The sequence below is a fragment of the Gossypium hirsutum genome, chromosome A03 (assembly GCF_007990345.1).
Source record: "Gossypium hirsutum isolate 1008001.06 chromosome A03, Gossypium_hirsutum_v2.1, whole genome shotgun sequence".
NCBI lineage: Eukaryota > Viridiplantae > Streptophyta > Magnoliopsida > Malvales > Malvaceae > Gossypium > Gossypium hirsutum.
The window spans coordinates 48,782,496-48,796,010 of record NC_053426.1 but is presented as its reverse complement, the minus strand read 5'-3'; positions in this window follow the sequence as shown (position 1 = coordinate 48,796,010).

Here is a 13,515-nt window from a genome sequence, read left to right as displayed (position 1 = left end):
GAATTTTTGGTCTGGCCAATTAGTACATTTTATTAGTCAAAGTCTCCCATGTTACAGGGATCGACTACACTGACCTTTGCGCCTTACAACCTGGATATCTCCCTGCACAGAGCTTCAATACTGATGCCGTTTGTTTCTTAGAAACTAGACTCAGAGAGGAATCTATCCATATATGGTATGACTCCTAATTGTCTCTGGTTAATTTATAATGAATTTCCAAAGTCGGAACAGGGAATCCAGAAACCGTTCTGGCCCTGTCTCACGAGAACCTGAATATCTCTTAACATACTGTCCATATGATCTTTTCGTTGCTTCTATATGAAAATAGACTCATCGAGCTTCGAATACATAATTTATTCATCAATTATTCCACTCCTACTATTTTTAGTGATTTTTCAATCTCACGTCACTGCTGCTGCCAGCATCTGTTACGAAAGCAACTATGCCCATTTCGTGATTTCTCCTTGATCTAACTAGTAATTCGTCATACATATCACAAATTATGATCATGACTAGCCATGCCAAAGGCTAATCATTGTCAAACATCCCCCTACTACACTATTGCCATATCATGAATTTTAACACCAAAATAATCAACCATGACATATGGCATAAAAAGGTCGAATTATCAAGATTTACGACCTAACGTTATGAAACCAAACCCAACCGAACATTTATGCCATTTTCACATGGCTAAAAGTTTACATACCAAAGTTCAAACACAACATAATAGCCTATACATGCCGAAATGTTCTCCTAAGCCAACTAAGAAGAAAGTACCAAAACTTGCTAGCCGGTGTGATGACTTCGACGACGGCACGATCACGCAAAAAGAGACGAGTCCAAGAAACCTAGAATAGGTGACAAGCAAACACCGAATGAGTATATAACTTAGTAAGCCATAAGCATTCCACAACCATCCATTAATAAAATTATCACAACAGGAAACAATGAAATGAGGTTAAGTACTTCATCCATACCAAACTATACCATAGTTCCTTAAACCCTATGGTTCAATCTCATACCAAGTCCTACATTGGCCTTTCATACATCATTTTATTTTCGTTATAATCATACAATTAAACGAACTTTCACCTATTCCACAATGAACCTTATGTACGTGACTTCAACTATAATCGTCACATAGGTTCAAAACTTACCAAGCTCAACTCCAAATATAAACATAGCGCCTATTAGCCATGAACTCAAGGTACTTACCTTTTCCGCTGTCCAAAATTGACTCGGTAAAGTCGCACCCTTCATGTAAATAATTTATAGAAAATATATATTGGGTTCGCACACATAGTGCTTAATAATCAACCGCGCACACTTAGTGCCATGCACTTTAAACTCACACACTTAGTGCCATGCATTTCAAGTTCGCACACTTACCTTTTCCGCTGTCCAAAATCGACTCGGTAAGGTCGCACCCTTAATGTAAATAATTTATAGAAAATATATATTGGGTTTGCACACATAGTGCTTAATAATCAACCACGCACACTTAGTGCCATGTACTTTAAACTCGCACACTTAGTGCTGTACAATTTAAACCCGCACACTTAGTGCCAATCTCATGACCGTGAACACTTATTGCCCGCACACTTAGTGCCGAAAACCAGCCACTCAATAGGCTTCACTTCCTTTTTACATTCGACAAATTTCATCTCTACTTACATATACATTTGTATACATTTCACCTCATTAAACACAATGGTATAGGTATTACGATCCTTTAAATCAATACCAAAGATATGCTTAATGACTTACTTGTGTTGGGTAAGATGGTTCCAACTCGGCTACTCGATGATCTTTTCTTTGCCTTTGCTCGATTCTCCTCATTTAACTCCTTGAGCTTAATCAATAAATCAACTAGTTTAACCGCCTTGCTAAATATTTACAATCCAATGACACATGCATATGTATGTTAGTATATTCGGCAATCACCCTTACTAATCACCCACTTGATCAATTATGGAGAATCGAAGTTAATATCACAATGTGTACCCTATATGGCCCATTATACATAATCAAATTTAACATCATCTATATATTTACTCATATGGCCGAATATACCTAATCATACATACACCTAAGCAAAAATAATTTCTAAAATCTTTATATCATTTATACACTAGTAAACCATCCTCTCCCTTTCCATCAATTTAGCACATGCATTACTCATTAACCTACAAAAATTATATTCGGCCTTAGCACACAACTTGCTAGCCGATTCTTCCCCATCTAGCAACCAATGCACATATGTGCTCACTCAAAAATGCTAAAAAAAAAGAGATTCAAGAATCATCAATCCACCATCACATGCATCATTAACAAGCTTCATATTTAGCATGCAATGGCATTAACACAAACTCCACCTAGGCCGAATCTTAACTCATCTTCATGCCTCATCACCACAACATCAAACATCAAAATACCAACCAAGAATGTAACATGCATGGCCGAATATCATCTCCATCATTTAACAAAGTTTGAACCATGGCTAGGTAGATTTCAAACTTACAACTTAAAATATACATGAATCTCAAGGAATAATATCAAACATACCTCAATCTAGTTACATGCATGGCCAAACTTCCTCCTAATTCTCTTCCAAACCAAACATGAAGCAAGAACTCCTTCCTCCTCCCTTAGAATTTTCGGTCAAAAGAGGATGAAAAAGGATGAACAAGTTTTTCTTTTCCTTTCTTTAGCTCACGGCAATGGGGGGGGGGAAACAACCACTCATTTTTTTGTTTTTCCTTTCTTTATTACCCATACTCCTTATTTTATTTTTTTCCTACATACCTCACTAGGCCAACATGTTCCCAACATGTTTCCACCTATAGCATGGCCAACCACTAGCTCAAATTTTGGGTAATTTGACATGCAAACCCATCATTTTCACAACATGCATTAATAGACCATTTTAAATTAGCCTATCATATTTTCACCATGTCTCATATCGATCCCTATTTAATAATTTCTCATACAATTGGCAAAATTGGAGAATGAAACTTCCACATACTCATGTACACACATAATAAGCATAGAATATGGAAATTAATTATTTTTATGACTCGATTTTGTGGTCCCGAAACCACTTCCCGACTAGGGTCAATTTTGGGCTGTTACACATAATGGTAATATGTCTATTCATCCTGGCAGTAATAAAATGTATAATGATTTGAAAAAGATGTATTGGTGGCCTAGAAAGAAACGAGATATTTCTGAATTTGTATCTAAATGTTTGGTATGTCAGCAAATAAAAGCTGAACACCAAGTGCCATCGGGATTATTACAGCCAGTTACGATTCTGGAATGAAAATGGGGAAGAATCACCATGGAATTTATATCAGGATTACCCCTGTCTCCGTAGAAGAAAAATTTCCATATGGGTAATCATCGATCGATTAAAAAATTTTGTACACTTTATTCCAATATGTATGAATTATTCCTTGGAAAGATTGACTAAATTATATGTTTCTGAGATTGTTAGATTGAATGGAGTACCTGTCTCTATTTTTTCAGAAAAAGATCCTCAATTTACATCCCGGTTCTAGAATAAATTGTAAGAAGCTTTGGGTACACAGTTACATTTTAGCACTGCATTCCATCCTCAGACTGATGGACAACCCGAACGTGTTATACATATTTTGAAAGATATGCTTTGGTGTTATGTGCTAGAATTCGAAGGTAATTGGAAAAAATATCTACCATTAGTTGAAGTTGCTTACAATAATAGTTACCAGTCTAGTATTAAAATGGCACCATATGAGGCTCTATATGGTCGTAAATGTAGAACTCCATTATATTGGATAGAGCTCAGTGAGAAAAATATACACGAAGTTGACTTAGTCCGTGAAACTGAAGAAAAGGTGAAAGTAATTTGAGATAGTTTGAAAGCAGCTTCTGATCGTCAAAAGTCTTATGTCGATCTTAAACGAAAAGAGATAGAATTTTAGGTCGATGATAAGGTATTCTTGAAAGTATCACCTTGGAATAAAGTTTTTCGATTTGACCGAAAAGGAAAATTGAGACCACGATTCATCGAGCCATATGAAATTACTGAAAGAATTGGACCTGTTACGTATCGGTTAACATTACCACTAGAACTTGATAGAATTCATAATGTCTTCCATGTTTTTATGTTACGACGATATCGGTCAGATCCCTCACATGTTATTTCTCCAACAGAAGTTGAGATTCAGCTTGATATAACATACAGTGAGGAATCGATCAAAATTCTGGCACATGAGACAAAAGAGTTCAGAAATAAAAAGATAGTTTTAGTGAAAGTTCTTTGACAACGACATGGTATAGAAGAGGCTACTTGAGAACCGGAGGATACTATGAAAAGCAATATCAAAACCTCTTTACTAGTAAGATTTTCGAGGATGAAAATTTTTAAGGGAGGAGAGTTATAATAGCCCATTTTTAGTAAAATCAGAATAGTGGTCTCGGGACCACAAATCTAAGCCAGAGGGAAAATTCATGTTAATATTATTGCATGGTCTACATTATTATAGGAATGTCATGTGAAAATTCTGATAAGAAAATTTTATCAATTATGTGTTTAATTATGAAAAGGACCAAATTGCATAAAATGCAAAAGTTGAATTCTAGTAGCTAAAAGGATAAAATAGCTATGGAATTAAAAATAAGAGGTCCTTATATGGTAATTAGACCATTAAAGAAAAGTTAGTAGATATTTTTGGTGATTCATCCATGGAAAAATTAGAAAAGGCTAAGGACTAAATTAGAAAGTGGAAAAATTAAAAGATGATAATCAAATTAAATAGAAAATATCGTCCTATTTTCATCATCTTCTCCAAAGTTTCCATGGAAACCCTAGGAGAGAGAAAGGAAACTAATCAAGCTTAATTAGGTATGTTTTCTTGTCCTGTTTTTAGTAATTTTTATATTTTTGAGATTGGGATGTTTAATCTATTTATTTTGGGGATTAATTTGAAAAGATATCAAAGTATAGAAATTTTTTTGTGGATGAATATGCTAAAAATTTGAAATTTATGGTAGAAAATAAAAGGTTATTGATAGATAAACAACTTTTACAAAGAGAATTTTGATGAAATCATGATTTAGGGACTAAATTGAAAAGTGGTAAAACAATGGAAAAATTCTGAATTTTGTGAGATACAAGTGCTGTAAATGTTATATGAAAATTTTGATTAGGCTTGGAATGAGGATTAAATTGCATGAATTTCATTTTCTGAGCATAGGGACGAAATTGGAATTTATGAAAAGTATAGGAGCAAAATGGTAATTTTGCCTAGAGTGTAAGTTGAATCCAATTGAATATGAATTGTATTAAATTGATGATTAAATTCATTTATATAGATCTGAAAAGACCAAATACAAAATTGGATTGAGGAAAAGAAAAAGATTCGGATTAGACACGAACAAGTATCGAGGTAAGTTCGTGTAACTAAATTGTGTACATTTATATGCTTGAATTAAATGTTGTATAGGTGAATTGTATATTTCTCATGTTTATGAAATTGATTGAATATTCAATAATGCCTAATAAAATTCAAATCTCGTTTAAATAAATGAAAGTCGATGGATACAGGATTTCTGAATTAGTTGTGGTCCTGCATATGTGTGGACACACCATAGCTTGAAAGAGCGTCCCGTTATTAGCCCTCTTAAGCTTCTTGTTATATGGTTCAGTGAGTTTCCCATTATAACTCTTCAGAGCATTCTGATAGGTTGTGATCCTACATTTGTTGTAGACACCTTAGCTCTTATGAGCATCCCGTTATATGGCTCTTTGTGAGCTTCCTGTTAAATTGGCTCTTTATGAGCTTTCTGATAATGCTCGCTTAAACTTCTCAATATTCCGGAGCTTTCCGATATGGTTCTTTGTGAACTTCTTGATAAGGTTCTTTGTGAACTTCCATATTATGGCTCTTATGAGCTTCCTGTTATATAGCCGGGATAAGCTTCCCAAAATGGCTCTATGTGAGCATCCAGCTATATGGCTCGAGAGTGTGCTTCTCGATTATGTGCCCTAATTGGGTACCCCTAGAAATGAATTGATGAATTATAGTAGTGTACACTAAAGTGTACTATATGAGTGTATCCATCGATATTTCAAATAAATTCAACGGGTAAAGTTCTGAAATGACTAAACTGAATTTGAAATGATCTGTCATTAAAGTGTACATGTAATATGAAAAAATGTTATGGAAAGCATATGTATATGAAATACATTAAATGATAAGCTCATCCATGTTCTTGGTATTATGTGAATTACTTGACTAACATGATTGGTGAAGTTGTGTTTTTAGGCTATAAACCAAATTGCTTGGATGCATTATTGTATGCTTATCTTAAATGTAAATATATGGTAAGCTAAATTCCTATTATACGAACTTACTAAGCATTAAATGCTTACTAGGTTTTCTTTTCTTTATTTTATAGTGTTCAAAAGCTCGTAAAGGTTGAAGATCGGTCGGAGAATCATCACACTATCCACCAGTCTATTTTGGTATAAAAAGTAATCCTATTTTAGTAAAATGTCATGTATAGGTTAACTTGGCCAATGTTAGCATGTACATGGTTGTTTATAATTTAGCCATTGGAATGGATAATAATGGTTTTTTTTTTGGTATATTATTATGAGGTTATATATATCATGATTAACATATATGTATGTGGTTGGTTAGATTGAATTAGGATTAAGTATAAGTCTTTACTAAAAGGTAAGTTTGATCATATGAATGTATGTGATGTTATTTCATACATATTATTAATGTTTGCTTGATTTATATGACTTGAATTGGTTGGCAAATATATTCAAATGTTTTTGTAAGTTGAAGGTTAAATTTGGGTAGACACACGAGCATTTGTCTTGACCGTGCGTGACACACGGCTTAGCACATAGGCATATGGTTTGGCTGTGTATCTCCTGCATCTTAAAAATTGAGAAACAGAATGCTCAGAATTGGGCACATGGGTAGAGACACGTGTAACAACTCAATTTTAGCTAAATCGGAACAATGGTTTTGGAACCACAAATTCGAGGTCGTAAAATTATTTTAATATTATTTTTTATGTTTACAGTATGTGATTATATATGTGTGAAAGATTTGTGAAATAATTTTAGTGTTTGAGTGCTTAATTTGAGAAGAGGACCTAATCGTGTAAAATGCAACTTTTGCATTCTATATGATAAAAGTGCCTAATAGCTATGGTTTATTAAATGAATGGTCCTTATGTTATTGACCATTGTTAGTTGGAATGGACATAAATGGGCATATATTAAGTGTTTTTAAATGGTTTTTATTAAGGGTCAAAATGGTAAATTGATTATTTAAGTAATTTTAATTAAAACCAAAACCAAAACCAAAACCAAATTATATATTGTCATCATCTTTTAACCGAAAATAAAGAAGAATAGAAAGCTTTTACATTCATCTAGGGTTCGACCCTTTGAATTTATGATTAGGGTATGTGTTTTGCTCGGTTTTTGATGATTTCTACATTTTTGTGATCATTGCTTCGTGTTCTAGCTAGCCCATAGCTTAATTTTTGAAAGTGTTGATGATTTTGAAAGTTGCCATTGATGAATGTTTGATGATGGACAATGAATATTTGTTGATAGATTATCATGATTTGTAAAATGATTTTTAGTGAAATTGCCATTTAAGGGCTAAATTGTGAAAATTGTAAATTGAGGGTTTGAAATGTGAAATAGATGAAAAATATGGGCTACTAGGGGCACTATGGTAATTCGACTAAGCATGGATTAAATTGAATTTTTTGAATTTTATGTATTTGTGAAATAGAGACTAAATTGAATAGATGTGAAGGTTTAGGGGCTAAAGTGCAAAAATGCCCAAATGTATATTTTTGGATGAAATTAAATGAATAGGTGATTAAATGAGTTAATTTTTAATACATATAGATCAAGAAAAGAGGAACTCAGACTTAGATCGGGGCAAGAATAAAGTACTCGATTAATCGGCTAGTTTCGTTGTTTCTCCAACCGAGGTAAGTTCGTAGGTGTTAATTTCATTATAAATGAATGGTATATGCTTTGACATTGCATAAAATATGTTTATGAGATTGCAGATAATGTTTGAATTGTGAATACAACTACACGGAAGTGTTCAACGATGAAATCGACAAACAAAATTTCCCAGTTAAACCTTAAGTATAGTAATGATGATAATGTAATGTCATTAAGTTAATGCATTGGCTTCGGACCATGATGTCGGCATTTTAGGTGTGAATAATACCTTGATTTGGCTACGGGCCATGATATAGGTATTTTGAGAGGAGCTACCTTGATTTGTCTATGAGCCATGGTATAGGTATTTTGAGAGGAGCTACCTTGATATGGCTACGGCCCATGGTATAGGTACTTATCAATTGTGATTCGTGAGTATCCGATTTCTATCCCTAATGGTTCAACGGATAAATGAATGTCGTGGTTGAGAAAGAGGTTAGTACGAGGTGATACGGGTATGTACGGAACCTATTCAAGTACTACTTTGAGAAAGTTTAATGAAATGGTATTTAATCATGTTTGAGACATGAATAAGATTTGTATTAATATAATGTTGATTTGGTAATGTGCAAATGGTTGAATTATATTATTTGATGAATTTAATTGCTTAACTATGAACTTACTAAGCTATGAAGCTTACTGTATGTTATTTTTCTATGTTTTATAGATAATCAAAGCTAGCTCGGACTCGGGGATCGTCGGGAAAATGTCGTCACACTATCGATCATTTGTTGGTACTTTTGAAACTTGTATATATGGTATACGACATGTATAGGTTAGATTCATTTTGGTTGTTTTGAACTATGATGTTAGCCATGTGATTTGGCTTTGTTAATGATGTAAATATTGTTATGTTTTTAGTTATTTAAGTTTGTAACACCACTAACCCGTATCCAACACCGGGACAAGGCTCGAGGCATTATCGGAACTTTACACTTTCAGTATACTAACTCGGGTCACAAAATTTCATTTGAATTTAAAACTTTTCAATCATGAACATCTCGTCCCCTATATAGGCCTTCGAGACCTATAACATATCGGAAGGCAATGCAGAACAAATACGGGCACGTTCGATTAGCCTTGGGCTCCTCAGAAAATTTTCCTTAACTAAAAGGGACACACGCCCGTGTAGGTGGGCCGTGTGGACTCACACGCCCGTGTATCTTGGGGCACGCCCATGCCCTTCAACTGTGGGTAACACTGAGTTATCAACACGGCCATGGAACATGCCTGTGCTGCTTGCCCGTGGACGAAACTGTCATTTTAACACGACCATGGTGCACGCCCGTGTGGCTTACCTGTGTACAACTTCGAGCTAAAATTTTAAGTGCAGGGGACACACGGCCATAGCACACGCCCATGGGAGGGAACCGTGTGTCACACACGGCCTAGACACACGCCCGTGTGTTCAACCATGTGGACTTTATTAGGCTATTTTCCAAGCCTTTGGTCACCCCTTGATACTACTTGTGCCTAATGGTTACCAAGTTTGAGAAGAAGCATGATTATATACTTGTAAATAATTTTAATGAAAATAGTTGTATGGAAACCTCATATCATTGGTTTCATACATAAATGGTTATTTCCTATTTAGAGTCATGGGTTCCCATATTACTTTAATCCATCTGAAATTGGCTCATTCATGTGATTCATTGCCAATTGATAGCAACCCATCCTTCATCATTAAAACCATGCATAAAATCGTAGGTCATAGCCTACTTAAATTAAGCCAATTTTCATGGCCATATACAAAGAGATATTTACATGCCTTTACTGGGCAAATCAAATGACACATATAACAAAATACTCAAAAATACTGTACATGCCATTGAACAAAATAAACAGAGTCTTTATACCAAAGCTTGTTTAGTTGATAGTGTGTTCACTCCCCAATTGTTTTCCAATCCTTCTAAGTCTGTGAGACAGGGAAAAAGAGAGGGGTAAGCATTTTCATGCTTAGTAAGCTCGAATAACCAGAAAGTAAACTTACCGAGTAATTAGCATACATCCATATATAAATCATGAAATCATCAATTATGAAATGATTCCCTATCACATGCACTCAATCAATGGGTTAGTCACATGACAAATCATCATGTAATTTATGTAGATGAGCTCATCATTCATCATCTTATTGACATACATCATATTAATCCCATTGAGTTTCTAGGAAATCTCGATGGAATACCCATTATTCGTCAATTCTTAGGAATGATCATTTCACATATATGCACTCCCGCGAACCTCACATCTATGGCAGGATTACCAGTCCAGGCTAATTCCCCCATATTATGAACTCATAAGGTGATGTCAGGATTACCAGTCCAGGCTAAATCCCTTATAGCGACAAACACCCTTATTGAGCTCGAATCTGAATTACCAGTCCAGGCTAAATTTAGAACCTATTTGGATTACCCATCCGGGCTAAATCCATAATGCACACAATTCTTCGGGAGGCTTGATCATTCAAGGAACACCCGTCCGGGCTAGATCCTTTATATACTTGAGATCACGGATTACCCGTCCAGGCTAAATCCTTACTGCAACACATGCAGGATCTCAGTTCACATGTCAAACAGGGCTTGTCCATCGAATTCCCTTTTTCAACCCCAATCGAGACATTTTTCACATGTTATCATCAAATGTACATTTCTATGATATTGCATGCCGATAATAAATGCAATCATCAAGCATTCATAAATCATACAATTATGCATATTAAGGGTTTACTTTAAGTTATCCAAACTTACCTTGTATTCTTTTCGGAGTTGTGTTTCGGTTATTCCGAAACCTTGTGTTTACCTCGGTCGACCTCCGAAATTTGTTCCTCGGGGTTTATAACAAAAAAAATTAACTCATTAATACATTACATTTTACATCTCAAGTCTAATTCTCACCCCCAGTCTAAATGACTATTTTGCCCCTAACCTTTGACATTTTTACGATTTAGTCCCTAAGCTCGTATAATGGAACACATGAAAATTTCTATCTCACCCAAGCCTAGCCGAACATTTTTCTCTCTTATGGTAGCCCAAATTTTCCATTATTTTCTCATTTCTACAACACATTTACATCTTTTGCAAAATAGTCCCTATAAGGGTTTTTCATGAAAATCAACTAGGAAAAGATGTTTAATGCACATTCATCTTTCATATTCCTCCATAATCCCTCAAAATACAAGCAACTCATGCATGGGTAAATTTTTAAACATGAACCCTAGCATGAAATATGGGTAGAAATGGAGAGAGCAAGCTACCAAGATTTCGAAAATACAAACAGCATGAAAAACGGGGCTTGGGAGCACTTACTATTTAGCTTGGAAAGCTTGAAAACCCTAATTATGGTGACCCCTTGAAGTTTCGGCTGGATGAAGGAGAAAATGAGCTGATTTTGGTTCATTTTTCCCATTTTATTTCATTAAAATGACAAATGACCAAAATGCCCTTATGCCCTTTCTTTAAAATTTCATCCATGCAAGCCCATTTTTGTCCAAAAATTTAGAATTTGGGAAAATTTCTCTCCAAGACCTTCTAATTCATAATATAAAGCAATTTCATACAAATTTTCTAGAAACCAAGTTTTGCAATTTATTCAATTTAGTCCCTAATTTCCAATTGGACATCTTATACTTAGAATTTCTTCATGAAACTTTATCACATGCATATAATCATATTCTAGGACTCATAATAATCATAAAATAAATATTTTAATGTCGAATTTGTGGCCCCAAAACCACTATTCCGACTAGGCCCTATTTTGGGATGTTACAAAGTTGGCTTAAGTTATGTACTTGATATGTGATTTATGTGATGCATATAATTCCTTATATGTTGGCTTGTTTTGGTATGTTTGCCATATTTGTGGATATAGTTACATGGATGTTGATTTGGTTAGTTATCATTGTTTGAGGAATGGTAAATTTTGATGGTTTTGGTATATTTGTATATGGAATTTAGTAGTTGAATTGGTTGATGATATATATAACTTGATAAGTGATTGATTTGAAATGTTTTTGGTTGCCTAAAAATGTATTGAAATGATGCTATGTTTGTTGATTTATACGCTTGTAGAAAGGGTCGCAAATTGGCTTAACAAATGACCTTTTTTTGTCCACACGAGTAGAGACACAGGCGTGTGTCTCATCCGTGTGCGACACACGGTCATGTCACACAGCCGTGTGCCCCCTCGGGTAGCCCTACGAATTAAGTCAGTATACCCTACAAGTTTGACACGGCCTGGACACACGGGCGTGTCTACTGGCCGTGTGTGTCATATGGACTCACACACGGGTGTGTGACTGACCGTGTGACATAAGTCAGTATACCCCCTAAATGGTACATGGCCTAGCACACGAGCGTGCGTGGCCATTGCAAAGGGTACATGGGCTAGACACACGGGCGTGTGGTCAACCGTGTGACCCAAGTCAGTAACCTTCCTAGTTTTCCCATCGCTATGGCACACAGGCTGGCTTTGACCTTGTGGTACAAATCATTATGTATGCCCTATTTTTACGCGGCCTGCGCCACGGACGTGTCTGGTGGTTGTGAGAGGCACATGGCCTGTTCACATAGGCATGTCACATATGATTTCATGAAATTTTTTTAAGTGTTTGGAAATTCTTATATGTGATGGTTTAGTCCCAAACCACTCTTAAGCATGTTTTAAGGTCTCGTAGACCTATTTAAGGGACTTTATGTATGTGAACGAATGATATGCGATATTAAATGTTTAATATATGATATATTGTTCGGTAATGCCTCGTAACCCTATTTTGGAGACGAATACAGGATAGGGGTGCTACAACACAGGTGTGTGTCTCAGCCGTGTGTGACACATGGCGTAGAAGACGAGCGTGTGTCTTGGCCGTCTGAAACCTGTACCTAATTTTTGAAAATTAAATTGACTATACAGCCTAGCACACGAGCATGTCGCAGGCCGTGTGGAACAAGTTAGAGAGTTACACGGGTAAGTACACGGGTTGGGATACAGCCATGTGCCTTACATCGAATGTCCATACGGCCTGAGACATGGCCATGTCACTTGGCCGTGTGAGCCACACGGTCTATTCACACAAGCGTGTGACCCTTGTATATAAGAAAAATTTTAAAATTTTATGAAAAGTTTTTTGAGTTCCTGATTTAGTCCCAACTTGATTCTAATGTTTAAATTGGGCCTCGATGGTCCATTTAAGGGATAATATGACTAATTTTGGATATGAATAGTGAATGACATGAATTACTTGAAATTATTCTATAAACTCTAGTAATGCTCTGTAACCATGTTTCGGCAACGGATATTGGTTAGGGGTGTTACATTTAGACTTTGTGCACATTGATGTATGTGGTCACATGAGCATCAATGCCCAAGGAGGTTACGATTATTCATGACTTTCATCGGCGACTATTCTCGATATGGATATATGTATCTAATGCAACGTAAAAGTGAAAACTTTGATAAATTTCTAGAGTTTCGTGCTAAAG